The following is a 17,243-nucleotide window of genomic DNA, read 5'->3' on the forward strand; positions in this document are numbered from 1 at the left end:
TCATTCGCATTAGACGCGGAAAGTATGTCGGCCAGTAGTATATATATGATAAAACCCGCGCCGCGCTGCTATGGTTCGCTTTGTCGATTTTATGACGCGTGTGGCATTCGAACAAGTTTTACCGCACAAAAGCGTCGCCGAGGCTTCCGATTCTCGTAAAACTCGGCACGACTATCGTAAAAACGCGATTATTTCGTCTCATTGCTTGAAACTCCGCTACGAGGGAGAACTATGTCGGCGCTCGGCTATAATAAACTGCTAAAGTTTCCGTACGCAGGAGGTGTACCTTGCCGGTGATTTTTCCGCCGCGACAATACTCGCTCGCTCTAACACACAGACAGTTGTTTGAGTCCTTCGACTTTGTCGAAGTTAATAGAGTACTTTTGCATTTTATATTTTCCCGTTTCAATGCGCGGTCATGTCCTACATCCAGCGTTAAATGTATTTTTTTTTTTTTTAGTGTCATCAAACTCGTCTACAACATTTTTATTTTCAGATTAAAAGTAATAAAATTACCGATTTTGCCTCGATTTTTTAATGTTAATTCCGCTCTACAAATCACAAACAACTTTTGGGAAGGCTTTGGAATTACGTTTCGATTGTAAAATCACGAGTTCACTAGTTCACGAGTTATTAAAGCTGTAAGTTTCGCGGACGACATTGTCGGAGGCGGGAAACTTTGTTACCGCGGCCATATATGCTAATTAGTACACGGCGGGATAATTGGCAGGGAGATTCGGGGAGCAAGGTCTATTAGTTGTATTGGTCGGTCGGTGGTGTCGGCAGGAAATTTCTGATTAATTAATGGAAGCTATATGTACGAGGATGCGGTTCATTCACGACGCTTCTATATTTCACGATAATCGATATCGCGTCTTCCCGTGCGCGATATAAATTTAGATCTTAAAATTGAAAACTCGATGAGACGCGACGCGATTCGGAATTATTTATGGAGAAATAACAGAAATATCTCATAATAAGGCAAACGAAATTTTTTTACGAAGGCGCGAAAAATACGGAAATCCTTTTTTTTTCATTCCTTGTACAACGGGGGCCCGTCGTTCAATTCTCGTTAAGGATAACGGCGACGCGGGCCCAATTTGTGAAAAATAATGGTGAAACATGGCTGCGACCTCCTTTATCTCCCTCGTCCCTTATCCTCGCGGCGCTCTCTTATCCCTTTCGCCTCCCTTTAACGAAGCTCTTGAGTAATGGAGACATGTCGTGACTCCCGGCAATTAATGCGAGTTGGTTCGTCGAGGCGAGCCCGAGAGAGTGACGGGATTGGTCGGGGATAATAGACAAAAGGAGAGAGAGAGAGAGAGAGAGAGAGAGACATGACAAAAACAGTTCCTCAGATAGAAAAAGATTTCCAGCTTGGTAATCGAGACGTCCTGTTTCGCATGTCGATTGTCTTGGTAGACACAAGAGTTTTATCAAGTATTGTATAATATCAGCCACTCGAGGGACCTCGAATCGCGAAAAACTCGAGGTTTTTAAAGTCACTTTAGATACACGGCATCTTAGAACCTGCCACAAGGAACTAAAAACCATTTGAAGGAGATTTGAACGGTTAAGACATCTTTTAAGTGTCTTTACAGAGACTTTTTGATATTTAGAGACTTTTTGATTTCTTAAATTAAATCAAAAGACTCGTGTCAAGATGAACAAACTATTTAAAAAATTTGCACGTTTAAAAATACGCTCACTCGACTTGCATCTATCAAATTTGTTGACAAAACTATCAGGATATAAAAGGGATGTTTACCGAGCGCGCCGAACGCATAGCAGTATATATATATATATATTATATTATGTGTTATTAATACATGCAAATATTTGCATTTGTAAATTTGCTATTTTTTACGATGAATAAAAATAGTCGCGATAGGTTAAACGAGGGAAAGACGATTCCGGATGTTTCCATGAAATATAATCGCGCTGAATCGGAAATGTTGAGAAACTATCGCGACTCGTCGCGGAAATTAGATTAAATTGTACGCTAAAATAGATTTTCTATTTTCTTTTTCTGGTATTATTTTATCGCGTTACATGCTTTCGAAATATCACGCGTTCTGAGGATAATTTTGCAGCGGTATTTGTCATCATCTCACGTGTCGTCTCACGTGCTTTCGAAATAAACGCTATATGCATTATTTTCCGTGTTCTACTTTTCAAAATTGTTTGCATTTAGTAGATTCAAGCATAATTATCGAGAATAATCTTCGTGCTCGTTCAAACATTTTTCAAAACTAGAGACGACTTGTGAAAATTCAGTTATTGGCGAAGATTTACGTCCTCGTGTTAAAATTACGGATACAATAAATTAATGCGAAATGAATCTTAATTTTATGTTCCATGTCTTAATTCATGTTCACGTTGCCCTCGAGGCATTTTATCTCACGACATACATCAGTCGTTGTGCTATACATCGGCTATATATATTCTTTTAAAACCGTGCTTATTATTTTCGTTACAGAGAAATAATTAACGTAAAGTTAAATATCCTGTTTGTATTTTCGTTGTTACATTGTGCATTTATCATAATGCACGTAGATATAATACAAAGAGAATAATGATTATTTCAACTCGAAATTTAATTATTTCAATTGATGAAATTAATGGCTTTTGTATTATTTCCGGGTGCTGTAATATTTTTACGAGACTCATTCTCGCAACGTGGCATCATTATTTACGCTTCGTCATTTTTTAAAGCCTCATTTCTCGTTTTGGAAATATCGCTTTCTCTAGTTTAAACGTCAAGTTCTAATTGCACACTGTATTGTATCTTTGTCGCAAAGCAGATATAACAGCCACATTTAATTTCAGTTATTATGTACATTAAAAAACAAGAAAAAAAGACGAAAAACGCGAGGACTTTTTGTTTTTACGAGTTCGCGAACTTGAATAGAAGATGAACTAGAACTAGAGATGGACTTGCGTCCACTGTAAAATGAAAGTAACGAAATTCAATTAAGATGAGTTTACGCATTAAAAAGTTCTCCTGCGGCGCTGGTTCATGTTGCGACTTGGAACTTTCCACGGTTGCACTAATAAAGCGACATTCGATTCGCGTGCTTCTATCTCTCCGTTTCGTTCGCAGAGGCTATCTTGGCGAGAGTATCCTAAAATATATAGGTACACATCGTTCGTTACTTTCGCGAGCAAAAATACAAATTGTTGTTTAAAAAATAATGATAAGTCGTTAATCAGATATACTTGATGAACGAGGACTGTACATCACCGTTTTAAATCCATTACATTATATATTAAGATGTATTGGACATCGGGGGACGCCCTTAAACTTTTCGCGTTTCTACGATCGCGTGGATTTGTTTTTGTTGTATATCACTTCTCTCCCTTGTTTTTATTCTCCTATACACCCCAACGATCGCACCCTCGACGGATACGGATATTTATGCGAATGGGTGAGCTTTCATTCAGGGTCGGGACGAGATGTACCTCGTCGTTTATGAGTCAACGATATCGTCACTCAGGCGAGAGCCTGAATTCGCTTTGCGAATTACATTCACGCGTCAAAGAGCTGCGATTAATCTGCATATTATTATGCCAGCTCATCCGTACGAGCGCGCTTTAGTGCTTTATATGAGTTCACCGAGTTAGAACACTTGGAATATATTCTCGTAGAAGTCGGTATAATCTAGGCGACATAAAAGTAGATCAAAATTTTGCGGAATCTCCTAAGCATACATTTCTGCGAAATTCTTTTATATTCTACAATATTTTAATTTTTGATATATATGATATATATGTATTATAAAATTTCTTACGGGATTAAAGAGCGAAATGTTTAGATTTCATCCTCGCATTCCCTCAAGAGTTTCGATAGCGCACAAAGCAGTGATTTATTGATAATGATGACGCGTGTTCGTTCAATTCTACATTTATTTATTATGCGACGAAGTGATTCATCCATGCGAATAGATTTGATCGGATGCACACGATCACATGCAAATTAATATGTCGCGCGACATTTTCTCCCCTTTAAAATATTCAATCTAAAACTATTCAACATGCTCAACAGACTCAATAACGAAGCAGACTTGTGTCAATATACGTTATTTTGGGGGGATCACACTCGCTAACATCACTTCGATGCATTGACAGGGAACAGCAATATCATCTCGACGTAGTAGTCGAGAGATCGTCGTCTCGATGTGGCGGCAATCAAGAATAACGTCGCAAAGCCAAGAACAACACCTTAGCAGCCATGTTGCAGTTTCTCTTTGATATAACTGGTGCCATTACTACGTGCAAATTACTTCTCGATTCGATTCGATATCAGAACTATAAAGCGTTCCTGGCTTGCGCCTGATAACGTCTTTGTTGCTATGCATTATACACGTGTGTGCACATGTTTATTTACGTTCCCAGATATATCGGGTGTCTCGGATTATCGCTATTATTACACCGGTTACATGTTCTTTGATTAATTTCAAGATCTCCCCGTTAAAATAGTTATAAGGACGATTATATAAAATTCAAGACTCTCGAAGAATAAAATCCCTGACTGTAATTTCGTCTAATCTAGATTATTAGATCGCGATTCATTTATAAGATATCCGAGATTAAAAGTTAAAAGGTCATGAAAGAGAAAGCTGAGACTAAATCGATGGCAGAAACCGTAGACGAAAACGACGTCGTTGGTTTCGGAACGCCCTATATATAATGCACGTTGCATTCTGCATATCGAAAGCGCTGCATAGATGCATTATGGGCTGCGCATTATGCAGCATGATCCGTTGAGGCAATTCCATTGTAAATTGACCGCGTGCGCATTGATAGGAGAAACGCGCGTTGAGAAGAAGGGTGCTGGAGAAACGGCGAAAAGGATACCGTGAGGATCAGGGGGGAAGGTCGTCGCTTGCGTCAGAAAAGCGTGAGTCGGTAAAAGCCTTTATATTGAATACGTGGGTCACATCTCAATATCTCGATGCACTTACTCGTGCCACCGATATTTCGCCTCCGGGGGTTGTCTGAGAGAGCGTGACGCGTGCTCTGTCAGCGTTGACGATAAGTGACGTTTAAAGATTCGGGCACCCGGCTCTTAAGATTATGGATAATAAAATTATTGAACGCACAATTTAATCAATCGTTTAGAGCCGCAAATTGTTCCGCGAGTTTATTTGTTTTCTTACATTTTGTAATTAATAGCAGCCAATTATAAATTGGAGGTAATAACGCGTCATGAAATGTTTGAATATTTGCTCTGTTTAGAATATCGTTCCGCTCAGCGGAGCTTTAAATACGGTATTAATTGGAGATATATACGTTCGAACGGAGCGAGCAATTTCGGCCGATTAAATTATTTTGGATTCGCGGAAATTTCCGGTAATATATAGCGGACTATCTGTCACACATTGTGCAGTCACCATATACGTAAAAGAATTTATGGATCTATGGTTTGCGATAGCGCGAACGGCCGTTACGTTAAAATATTAAACGCCATCTATTAAACTTTCATGGTTCGCATGATTCTGCGATCGTCGTGTACTTTATCGGTCGTAATTTCTCGCGAACGGCCGGGAAATTTACTTCAACGTACCACGTGACTCATCGCCGTGGCATCGTCGTCCCCTTATAAACAACGAGAAGAAATGAATTTCGGGCAACGAGAGTACGAGGGTGAGATCTCCGGACTGGCGCCATCGGAACGACCCCTTAAATCCGACCCCATCGTGGGGATCACGATTTCCTTGGATGTTCGTGATCGCCATACGTTGCAATGCCGGATCGTTCGCGTTATCGATACTCGTCGCTTATCTTGTCAATCTTTGTCGCTTGACTTATAATATCTCTCGCCTCGGTTGCTAAAAATGAGAAAACATCCGAGTAACGAATCGTAGCGGCATGAGAAAATAGAGAGAAAAAAAAGGAAAAATTAATTCGATAGAAACATCAAGCGTTTAATGGAAGAAAGAATAATCCCAAAAAATTGCAGTCGCTCGCGGCAATCGATTGGGAACATAAAAAAAAAATGGGCTTCATCTCTCGATTCATAAATATTTCATGCTCCGATGATGAACATTCATCACGGGCCAACCCCCGCTGTTAATGTTATTTATGTTACATGCCGGAACGGATGGCGCGCTGGTTACTTAGCGATATGAAAATTCTCGAATTACCATCGTCGTCGAGTCATCCGAGCTCGCCCGTCTCTTGCGACTCGCCGTCTTTGACGATCGATCATCCGTCCCCCGCATTCGCGAGACGTCTTTCGAGGATCATGGAATTGATGCACGACGATGTAAGATGTCCGTCTATTCATTTTCTCATGACTCGATAATCGGATTTTCTCGAATAAACGTTTAATATTTCTTTAAGCAGCTAACAATACATGACTTTGAATATATTGTAAATTCAAACTGATTTTATTGACGTAACGATTAGATACTATAAGATTCTAACGTTCCACAGTGTATATACGACAGTTTAAAATATGAAAAATGTCAATTAAAAAATTAAAAACTAAATTCTCTAAGAAAATTAATTTTTCCATTCGATCGCGCGACAATAAATTGCCGAAAAATTTATACATTGTCGTATAACACAATAATTGGCTATATATATTATACGACACTATATCCTGTATAGAATCATTGAATGGAGACGGCCTCTAGAGGATTTCATCGGATTCGCGATCCATATCCTTAAGGGGTTAATCCGGCAACGTGGTAATTAATGATACGGCCGCATCGGAACGGAAACGCGCGTACGCATCTCGCTGAATAATTAAACGCGCGTCCCGCGACGACGCGCGGTATCGCGGCAAACTAAAAACAAGGATGTGGTTGTTAATCGAGCCGGACATTACCCAGTTGTGCGTTATCGTCGTGCGTTCCCCGCCGCACGCGTTCGCACGCCGCGGTCCCAGAACTCATTAACAATTAGAATCCGCAGTGATTATGCTCGCGCTAATTGGTAATCAATATTCAGTATAACCATTAAAGGCCGGCCAGTCGGTTAATAGTAAGCGATACGACGGAAGGAGGGGACCGGAATCGGGAAGTAACAATGCCACATCCGGTGGCCGGAACACTACGTAACTTGGCGAGGATTCTATTGGCAAGTTTTCGTGCGGCTTCAGTTTAATTTATCGATACGAACGAGTTACACTCGTTGAGAGAATATCTCCATTTCGTAGAATGCATCATGTTTATGTATGCAGATGCAATATATGCTAGAATTAAAGCCGCGTAGGAATTTTTTGATCCTGGATCGTCAGTATTTTATGACATGAAGGATTTATGAGTTTAATTACGAATTAAAACATTCGTTCGTCGCCCTCACGTCGCTCCTCGTGCGATCTTCTTCCCGGTAACTTTGATTGAGTGAGTTTACTACAAAGTTGGTCTATAACTCGCCTACTTTTTGGACGTTTACGGAGGAAGCAGAAGAGGGATGCGAGAGAAAGAGAGAGAAGAAAGGAAGGAGAGAAGAGGCAGGATATCATCTACTTCGCCTCGTCTCGCGGTCAGGCCTCGATCAATTAAAACTTCACCGAGTTTGATTTATCGAACGACTTTGATTGCGGCTCCGTTAAAAGAGGGTATACGCGCGCCACCAGCAATTCCTTCTTCCGAACTTCTCCAAGAACTCTGAAAGTTCTGAAAATGATCTAGTTGCTGTCTTTCAATTCGCTCAATTATATCACGTGTTACTTTTCATTATTATCGAACGCAGAAATATGTGTAGGTGTAATAATATTAAGTAAAGATGTATGATAAATATACATTAGAACATTCAAGTTTTGATTTTGAAAACTTCTAGTATCTAAAATAGTTTCTACTCGTTGTTTTTCGCATCTTCTCGGATCGCTGACAGACGTCGAATCAACGAGGAGCTCTGAATTCCATCCGAATCTCCGGCAAACTAATTTCGTTCAAAGTAGGTGGTAATTTCACAGTAGCAGCAGCTACGGCACCGCCACACATCCGATTTACTCTGGTCGAGCGAACGTTATCCGGGCGCGCGATCTGCTATTCCCGCGACGAACTTCGCTCCTCGTTTATCTTCATTATCGTCGTATCTGTCCTCGGTTACGGCAACGCGAGCAGAACGTGAGAATCTCGCGTCCGCTAAACGCGCGCCTCCGTTCAGCCGGTGCACGCGTATATAAACATATGAATATTTATGAAACGTTTATCAGAGAGAGCCGCGGACAGGTTATCGATTCCGTTTTTCCGGAACACGTTTCGGTTCGATTTCGATACCCGATCCTGGACCGATACCACCATCAATGTCGGAGGTTTCGCGCCCCGCCGTTTCGTACAACGTTTTTCCATTTATCTGCGACGCCGGTGTTTACTATAGCACGACATACGCACCGGAGCTTTATTTTTCCGCTATTTCTTCTTTGACCGGCGATGAGGCGCGTATAAACGAACTGCCCTCTTCCTCATCCGCCGCGAGTTTGCCCCGCTTTTGTTTTTCACCCGCTATTTTTTCCTTTCTCTTTGTCTCCCTCGCTTCTGTTGCGCTCTCCGCTTCGCTTTCACTTGTCGAGTTTGTTCTCGATACTCTTTCATTGAAAAACGCAATGAATATTTTTTTTTTTTTTTTTTAGATTAAATTAAAATAAAAAAAGATTTTTTTACATTTATAAAAATCAAATATTTGAAGGCAAGAAAATTTACTAATAAGTTTAATGTGTAAAACTAAGTTATTTTATTCGAAAACTCAGTTTCAAACATAAAATAGCTATTCGTAGAGTACATTCTAGAGTCTGTCACTTGGAGAATGTGAAAGACATTTTAAAAAAATTCTATTTTCTCGATATTTGTTGCAGTAAAAATATTGTTTCCGTTTTCCATACGATTCTCTAAAAGAAGATTGAAAGACCCGTGGTGTTTCAATTTACGCCGCGTGCCATTTTGCGTTTGATAGTCGTGATCGACGGTTGGGGTGGTAAAAAGTGCGCGGCACTTCGAATTTTCGGCATATTTACGACGGAATTGATTTAGGGAGTCCCTGTTTCGAGCGTGCGAGCGTGGCGCGGTCCATTTAAAAGCCGAGCAAATAAACGGAGAAGTTCGTGTACGTAACGACGCCACGAATCCACGCGAACGGTGGGGAAACACGCCATGGTTTGAAACCTCTCAACAAGATGAAATTTGATTTACTTCGAAGCCGACAGGAAGGAATCCTTAAGAGCGGTAAACAAGGGACTGAAGCCTGTATGCAAGCTTTGCAATACGAACGATGTTAATCCCATTATCTTCAATGTTTTTGCTTTAAACAATATATATATATATAATTGAAGATGCAAAAATCTTTAAGTGTGATATATATTTGAGATACCTAAACGCGAGAATTTAATCGTCAAAAAAATCGATAAATTTCTACAATTTTATACAGCTATCATTTAAGTGAGAAGAATCGAATTATTTGAGAGAATTCTTCTCTCTGACAATAACTATTTTAATTCTGTCTGTTATACAGAAACATGTACAGGTAACAGCGCGTTGAGAGGACAAGGGGATAACAAAATAAACTGTTAACGATAAAGCGACGCGCAGAATACACGATTTGGCGGTATGTAATTAAACAAAAGCACCGCTTCAAAAGGCACCCACCAGGGAGACGATTAGGATTTCAATATGACCGCATTTTGCGCAATTCGAGATGCGTCTGCAAAAAGCGCATTTGCAATCCAAAGAGAGCGACGGTACGGATTCACAGGCGAAATAATTCCGTAAATTGGTACAAAATAATTAGATTAAACGATATTCTCGCGATCCATTAGCTAATTAAATCGCAAAATTACGTTTATGGTAATTAACAATCGCATAATACAATAGCGCACGGTCGTTTGTCCGCTCGACAGGATATACGCATGGTGATAAGGATAACGGTATCGTCATCGATTGCGGAATAATAAACAATTAGCGCGACTTGCGTCGCTGATTAATTCCTCTCATCCGTTCCGATTTTAGATGCGCGTCACCGCTTCGATTTATAATCGAGTTTTCTACGGAATGAAAATCTTTCCGCTGCCCCGACAATCCTCTCGCGTTTAGACTTTAACGGCGAGAGGGTAAGGGACCTTTGGCTGAAAGGTTTCGCTTTACCCTTTTCAGGTGCGTCGTTGCGCAACACTTGAGAGACTCTTGTAACAATGCTTTTGCCCTTCTTCCTCTGGAAAATCCTTTTCGTCCGGTCGACACGCACGGACTATTTCCTGCTCGAAAGATGATGCTCTTCGGCTGATTTGATAATTCTGTGACAAGAGCAGCGCAATGCGACGCGTATAAAAATAATTTGTTTGTTTATTTGATGGAACAATTATCCATCCGAAAAAAAAGCGACACGATTATGGATTAGCAAAAGTAATGGAAAAAAATGTGGAATTAAAATTTTTTTCACGATTTTAAATATATGATAAACATTTATAAAGGGAAAAATGATTATTGGATGCAATCTCGAATAGTGGTTTCCAACTTCCGATCTTCCTGTATTTGAAAGTCGGTAGGAACAAAGAAATGATATTATTTTTCTTTGCTCTACCTGCCGATTTCCTCGAGTAGTAGTAGTATATCGAGGGTGTTCGCGAACATTCTTTGCAAAGGAGAATGGCAGCAAAGGAGGCTGCTATTTCTCTTGCAGCAAAGTGTTTGGCTATTACAATGTGACGCTTGTCATCAAAACACTTCAAAGAGCCTGCTGTCTTGATATCGGTCGGTCGCGATAAAGTAAAATCCGAACGAGAGTCCCTTCCAGCCAAGTTTCGGGAATGGCGAGGGAAATTGATCGTCGGCAACGTAGCGTATTACGAAATATACGTCCTATCTTGTTCGCGTGCATGAGAGTGCGGCACATCGGAACGAACCAAGTATACTTTTGGTCGATTCGTTCCGCGTCTGCTTTGTACGCGAGCTATCGGCAACGAGGCGTATCGGAGTGGCTGTTTGTAGCGTCAAAACGTCGGACGAAATCGACGTTCGGGATGTTTTTGGACGTCGAGCTGGATCTACAACACTACAACGACGGCTTCGCACGGATGGTAGTCGCTGGAAAACAGCGTCTTCAAGTCCGACACGGTTCCGAATTCTCGATAGAACGATCTAAAACTTTACACACGATGACTCTCGCAGCTTTTCACAGATCGACGTTAATGTCGAAGTAATGACGAACTTTTGTGTAAAAGTCTTGAAACTGATAAGCTCAATTTAAACTTTCCATCAGACGCGGATATAAAATGATAGAATGTTTAATGCAGGGTTTTTTAATAAATATACTAATTTAAGCAATAAAAACTGTATGATACATATATAATTGATGAATAAATAATAAATTTAAAAATTCGTCAATGTTAAAAAAAAAAACTAGAATAAAATCGCTTTCGAAATAAATATTTCAAAGATTTTTCTTTCATATGTATGCAATTCGATTACTTTGTAATCATATACTTTGATCTTTGAAGTATAATATTTCTGCGCGGGACTTTGCATTTACTATAATATTTAATTAATGGACGTTTCAGTCATCCATCTACATATCATAACTTCATCCCCGGAATCACCCGGCCCTTCGCGCATTGCGTGACAGACGGCTATCTAGCCCAGGGGTTGTCGGACAGTAACCGTGAAGTCCTAAAATCATTAACGAGTTTGCGCGTACCCTATTCCGCTCCAAGAATAAATCTGTTGATTTCTAGACGGGATTAGGGTCGGACAGTAAACAAATATAGCACTTATCGATAATTCGTAAAAATCTACGGACCCCTTCTAGGTCGTCATTAAACACCACAGGGGTTTGGCGACTGGTTTGAGTATCCCTTATACCCGGCGGCGATTAAACGACAACTGTCGGGAGCAGAATCCTCGGCTTCGTCGAACCGCATCTGCGCGCCCTTCGCATTTCTCGATCAACCTCGTTCGATAAAACTGTCCTCCCTTTTTACGCCTTGCTGATCGTCGAAAAGGAAAGTCGACACGATAGATTATGATCCGATAACTGCGGAAAAACAGCTTCCGGCAACGGCTGACTCCTCGTTTTAACGTCAGATTCAGTGACTTGAGGCTATTTTACCGATTATACTTACGAAGGGCTAAAAGATAGAAGATAAGAAAATCGTCAACGAAATTTCGAAAAGTAATAAAATTATAGTGGAAAGAACGCGAGTACAAACTTATGATAATCCGATAATATGCATAGTATCGATTTTCCTCAGTAAATACTTTTTCTTAATATTTAAGTTGCTGATCCAAAGATTAATTAAAACCGAAGTTGCAAGGAAATTTCAACTTTCTGAATATTCGAAATTTCATATTTTAAATAATAAAAGTCAAAATAAAAGTCACTGTGTGCAAATATTCAACATCAAAGAATTCTCATTTTTAAAAAATTGAGTTCTATTTGCATCTTAATAACACATATCGAACGTAAATCAAATCAAACTTTTCACATTTTTTACGTTATCCTGAAAATAAATTGCTTCAAAAAAAATTACAACTCGGCGCGCAATATTTCACATTCGCTACTCATATTCAATATACATACATATATTTTACTTTATATATTTTTCTCTTTGTTATATAGTACTTAATATTATATGAACTAATTCGTATATAATATTGCAAAATATGGGAAATTTTACAAAAATATATGCTATGAGAGAGATGAACATCCAAAGATATGTATGCATCCATCCGAAATTTAACTTGATCCGCGTCATGTAATCATATGCGAAACAGCAGGAGAAAATCATCGCGTTACGCGTCTGCAAGAAAAATTCTCTCTCTCGGAAAAAATTTATAAAATATGTATTACGCGCTTACGAGATGAAAGAAAGAGACAGGGAGAAAAAAGGAGAGAAAAAAAATTTCCTATACACCGCGTTTCAGTCGACATTCATTTGGCCGCGTAACGACGCTTTGTCGCACGAAGCGGAATGCCCCTTGGTAAGGTACTCTGCCGGCGCGTGTTCTCTTTTCGGAAGCCGGTGGCAATTGCCGGCAGCAGGCGCCGGATTTCAAAGGCGAAAAAGCTTGCGCGCGCGAGTACCAACCCTTTTCCGAGCGTGTGTCTCCCAGCTACGCAAAAACAAACGACGAGACGACGACTGCGCCCGTTGCATCGCCATCGGTCCTCCTTTGAAACGCGATATAAAACACGAACTACTTCCCCGTTCCCTTTGCTCGAATCCATATATTTAACTGGCACGGCGGACTCGCCGTGGAATGAAAAAAAAAAAAAAAGAAAAAGTCACGAGGGTAGACTTTGCAATCCTGTTCTTGGACGCGGAGTAGCAGCAAGCAGCGTATCTCTAGCGTGTGTGTCCTTTCATAATTTTTCTCGGCGCGTGAATCTTCCATGCGTCGGCCGACTCTGTGAATTTTCGGTAGTACGCGGAAGAATAAAGAGAGAAAAAAAGGGAGAAAGATTTAAAGGAGTCTGTAAAATTAGCGAATAACCTCGCCAATATGCAGATTCTAAAAAAGAAAAAAAGAATAGAAAATTCTATTCAAGTAATAGTACAAGTTACTTGAGAAGAGAAAAAACAATTGTATATTTTAATTATAAATTGTAATATTTTGATTGCAGGATTACACGCGCAAGGGGAATGATGTAAAATAACTAGTGAATATGGAGAGAAATATTTTATGGGATAAATGAGTAGTAGAGAGAGAGAGAGAGAGAGAGAGAGAGTTCACAACGTATGTTTACACACGCGCACAGCTATATTTTCTAATGGCGGAGGGTATTAATGAAACGTGTCTATTAATTAGTAGCTAAGTGTTATGCGGCATAGCCATTAGTGATAATCACGTTAACTAAAATCGGGGAATCAGGGACCGAGGCGCCGATAGTGTTTAACGTGCGCGGCCGGGATAAATTATCGGACGTCTCTGGTAATTATCAGATAAATATTACACAGGATGTATCCATTAGCGACGATCGCGCGCGCTCGCCAGTTAGATATACCTACATTTCATAAACCCGGTTCATGCGGTCTGTGCGTCGATAACGCTATAAATAAACGGAAATCCGAAGCGAATTGCCGAATATCGTATAGAGCGTTTACATATGTATCGCACCATCGCGATCGTACGTGCTTTCATGCATTACGTTACCGTTACATCGCGCGCGGAAATCCGCGGTCACGCGAAATCTGTTTTGCGTTGCCGTCCTTCTTGCAGATTGCCGCGTGCGCGCTACTACAGTTACCCCAATTACGGTTCTCCGCGATGCTCGTTACGGATCGCCTGCCCCGCTTGTTTCCGCTGATAGATCCCTGCTGTATTTTCCACGTGATTTTGCCGCGTGCAGCAGCCACATCACGAACCAATCGCAACAGTACCGTCTGTGTCCGAGCTCTACTTTTCACCGGCACTTTGGTGAGAGAGAGAATTCGCGGCAAATTCGACTCGCGAACCTTGTTTAGGAGTCGCATGCGGTGCAATCTGAAAATGCGGCCTGCACGATATCCCGCAATTCTCATCTCGCCGGCTTTACAACGCAATAAGATGATTACGCGATCGACACATTCGAACATTGGCCCTTTCATCGTATTCTCTGTGTCCCTTCGCAGATTTCATTCTACGCGAGAACAAGACAGCGTGGATGGCGCTGACATGAGCGGGGATGGTGGCGAAAGGACAGGAGACACGGAAACGTAATAAAGCCGATATAGTCCAAGGACGACGAGGACAGATTGAGAAGTAACTGGACGACCGAAAGGAATCGAACGACACATGGAGAGAGGATGAAAGGGAGCGAACGGACGGAAAGAGAAATGGACAAGGGAGTGGACGACAGCGCGGGCGCGGAGGCGGCAAATTGAAGCTCGGGTAAGTGGAAAGCCAATTTGAAGTTTCTTGTTGTTGGAAATAAGATCATGGAAAATTATTGGGTGTCGTAACGGTCCGCGCGGCACGTTCCCATCTCACGCGGACGCGGACGGGATAGAATCTTTCGCAACGGGAAAATTGGAAACCGCTTTGTCGGCGTATTATGGGAATCCGCCGGATGCAGCCGGTGAGATTTCCAGCGCCGATGTGTCAATAACACGACGCGCGATACGTTCGATTTTCCACAAGTCGACGAGGCGGAAAGTCCATAACGGATCATCGCGAATTCGAGAGATAATTTATGCGCGCAATCGTAAATGCGGATGTACCATATCGAAAGTAGATTATCTTATTTTGTATACAATAGGAAACATTCGGGGGAGAATGTACGGGGGATAATCGACGATATTTTTTCGAGCACCGTGTAACATATTATGGAATCTGACCGCGCAAAACGCAACGCGATTCGGCTGTCCGCACGTTTTTAATTAAAACGCCAAGCTTAATGAAGAATTTCGATAGATGCATGCGAACGATTATATTCCGTCCATTTTCCGTGTCCGCGGACAAATGATCGGCGAGCGCATTTACACATCGCGGGCCGGATATGCGTTTTGCAATCGTCGTGTGCCGTGCCGTTTAATTTATTTCTCCCCCGCCCTCGCATACTCAACTCTCTTCCCCCCTTCCCCCGCCGTTAGTGCGCCGCGACGAAATTAAATTTAGGCGTTTGTTTATACGCGCACGGCGTACTGTGTGCGCGACGAGATTATCGGCTAGCAACGTTGTCCTATCGGAAATGTCCGACCGCGAAAATGAAAGCGGACGTGTCGCGCTTTCAGACATTTCGCAAATTTGCGGCCGCGCACGCATCCAATTAAATTAATAAATTTTATTCGGCCGCGCACGATTATCCCTTTCGTGTAGCGCTTCCGAAAATAATAATCGGGGAGAATTTCGGAACAGTTTCGGAAAGGGTCCTCCGTTTTCTTCCCTCTTTAAACTAACGTCGCGGTCTTCTTCGACGATCAATTTGCCACTACGACGACATTAATAATGTCAACATCTCGATTCACACTCTCAAAGAATAATATTGTTTCGCAATTACTTTCCGCTCCGTAATGTTGGACGGAAAATAACTGAATTGTGCAGTTGGTTTCTAAGTGTTTGTACACGAGGGGCAATAAATTTCTGTTCTCCCAACCATTCGCGAGAAGCAAAGAAATGCGAGGGGGCAAAAATACGCTTAAAATTTTAGTTATTCTCGCGATAGACAAATCGATGTCACGATGCAAGTGTTATTACAATATTCGTATGTATTATTCAAAATCCACGAACTTGTGTTTTGCTTTGGTACATATCTGTCGCACTATATAACGTTGTAGAGAGATCTCGAAGGAGTTACAACATCTTCCTAGAATTCAACGAGAGGTGCCCTCTTAATCGTTCCAAAGACAAGAAGGCACTCGACGACGATCCATCGACGATCGTACATCGAATTAGGTCATATCTTATATGCGAGCGCTCTCGTGTTTGTGCTTCGGTACAAACACGAGCGCAAAAGCACACAACGTGTGTATACACGCCACGTGGAAAGTCCTACGTTCGGTCCTACGTTCGTTACCGACCCGGACGCCATAGTTGAACTTAACTTCGCTCACGGGATGTTTGCCGGTTAATTCTCCGAGTCGTATTACATGTACAATGCAGCTAGCATGGAAAACGGGGGGCTTGGATCCCTATATATACTTTGTTCTTCGTCGTATACCGGGTCGATCTTGTCCTTTTCAACGTTGTACTATAATATTCATAGCACGAAACATTACATACACAAAGGTAAAACTAAATAGAATTTTCCACAGATTCATTAGACTCATAATAACTTTGACAACTTTATATATGTCGCAATTATCACAGTGAGCTCTCGGATCGCATGACGAGTTTTTAGTTAACGTAGTCGCCGTAGTATCGTAGAATGGCTTCTGTGTAGACTGCCGGGGGGGCCATAATAGACTGTAATTGCCCCTAATGAAATATAATCATTGTTTCTACGCTGCTACCAGCATTCTGTATTAAAGCGATCCCGAAACTTTGTTTTTGAGTTATTTATGAGATTAACGTATAATGAAATATAGTCTCGTTTATGGCAAATATGCCCGTCGGCGTTAAGGGATATATACAGCGGAAGTTTATATTCGTATAAATTCCAGCGTCAACCGAATTAATTACTATTTCGAATCGAAAGTATCGCGAGCGTGCAAAATCGCGCGCGCATCACGCGATAGATAACGGATCGATACGTGAGAATTTATCAGTTTCCCATCTTTTTTTCTTTTTTTTTTTTTTTTTTTTTTTTTCTTCTTCTTCTTCTTCTTCTTCTTCTTCTTCTTATCAGTGACAGTCGACAGCGCGTCGTGGCCGATGTGAACT

At 41.2% G+C, this 17,243-nt stretch overlaps 1 protein-coding gene across 1 annotated transcript in view; it reads right to left on the reverse strand.

Moving 5' to 3' along the window:
- The window catches only part of LOC115235289 (fasciclin-1-like), a 221,705-nt gene that overhangs the window by 67,509 nt on the left and 136,953 nt on the right, over positions 1–17,243 (reverse strand). The window lies entirely within an intron of this gene.

The sequence above is a fragment of the Formica exsecta genome, unplaced genomic scaffold (genome assembly GCF_003651465.1).
Source record: "Formica exsecta isolate Colony F162 unplaced genomic scaffold, ASM365146v1 scaffold218, whole genome shotgun sequence".
In the NCBI taxonomy this organism is placed as follows: Eukaryota; Metazoa; Arthropoda; class Insecta; order Hymenoptera; family Formicidae; genus Formica; species Formica exsecta.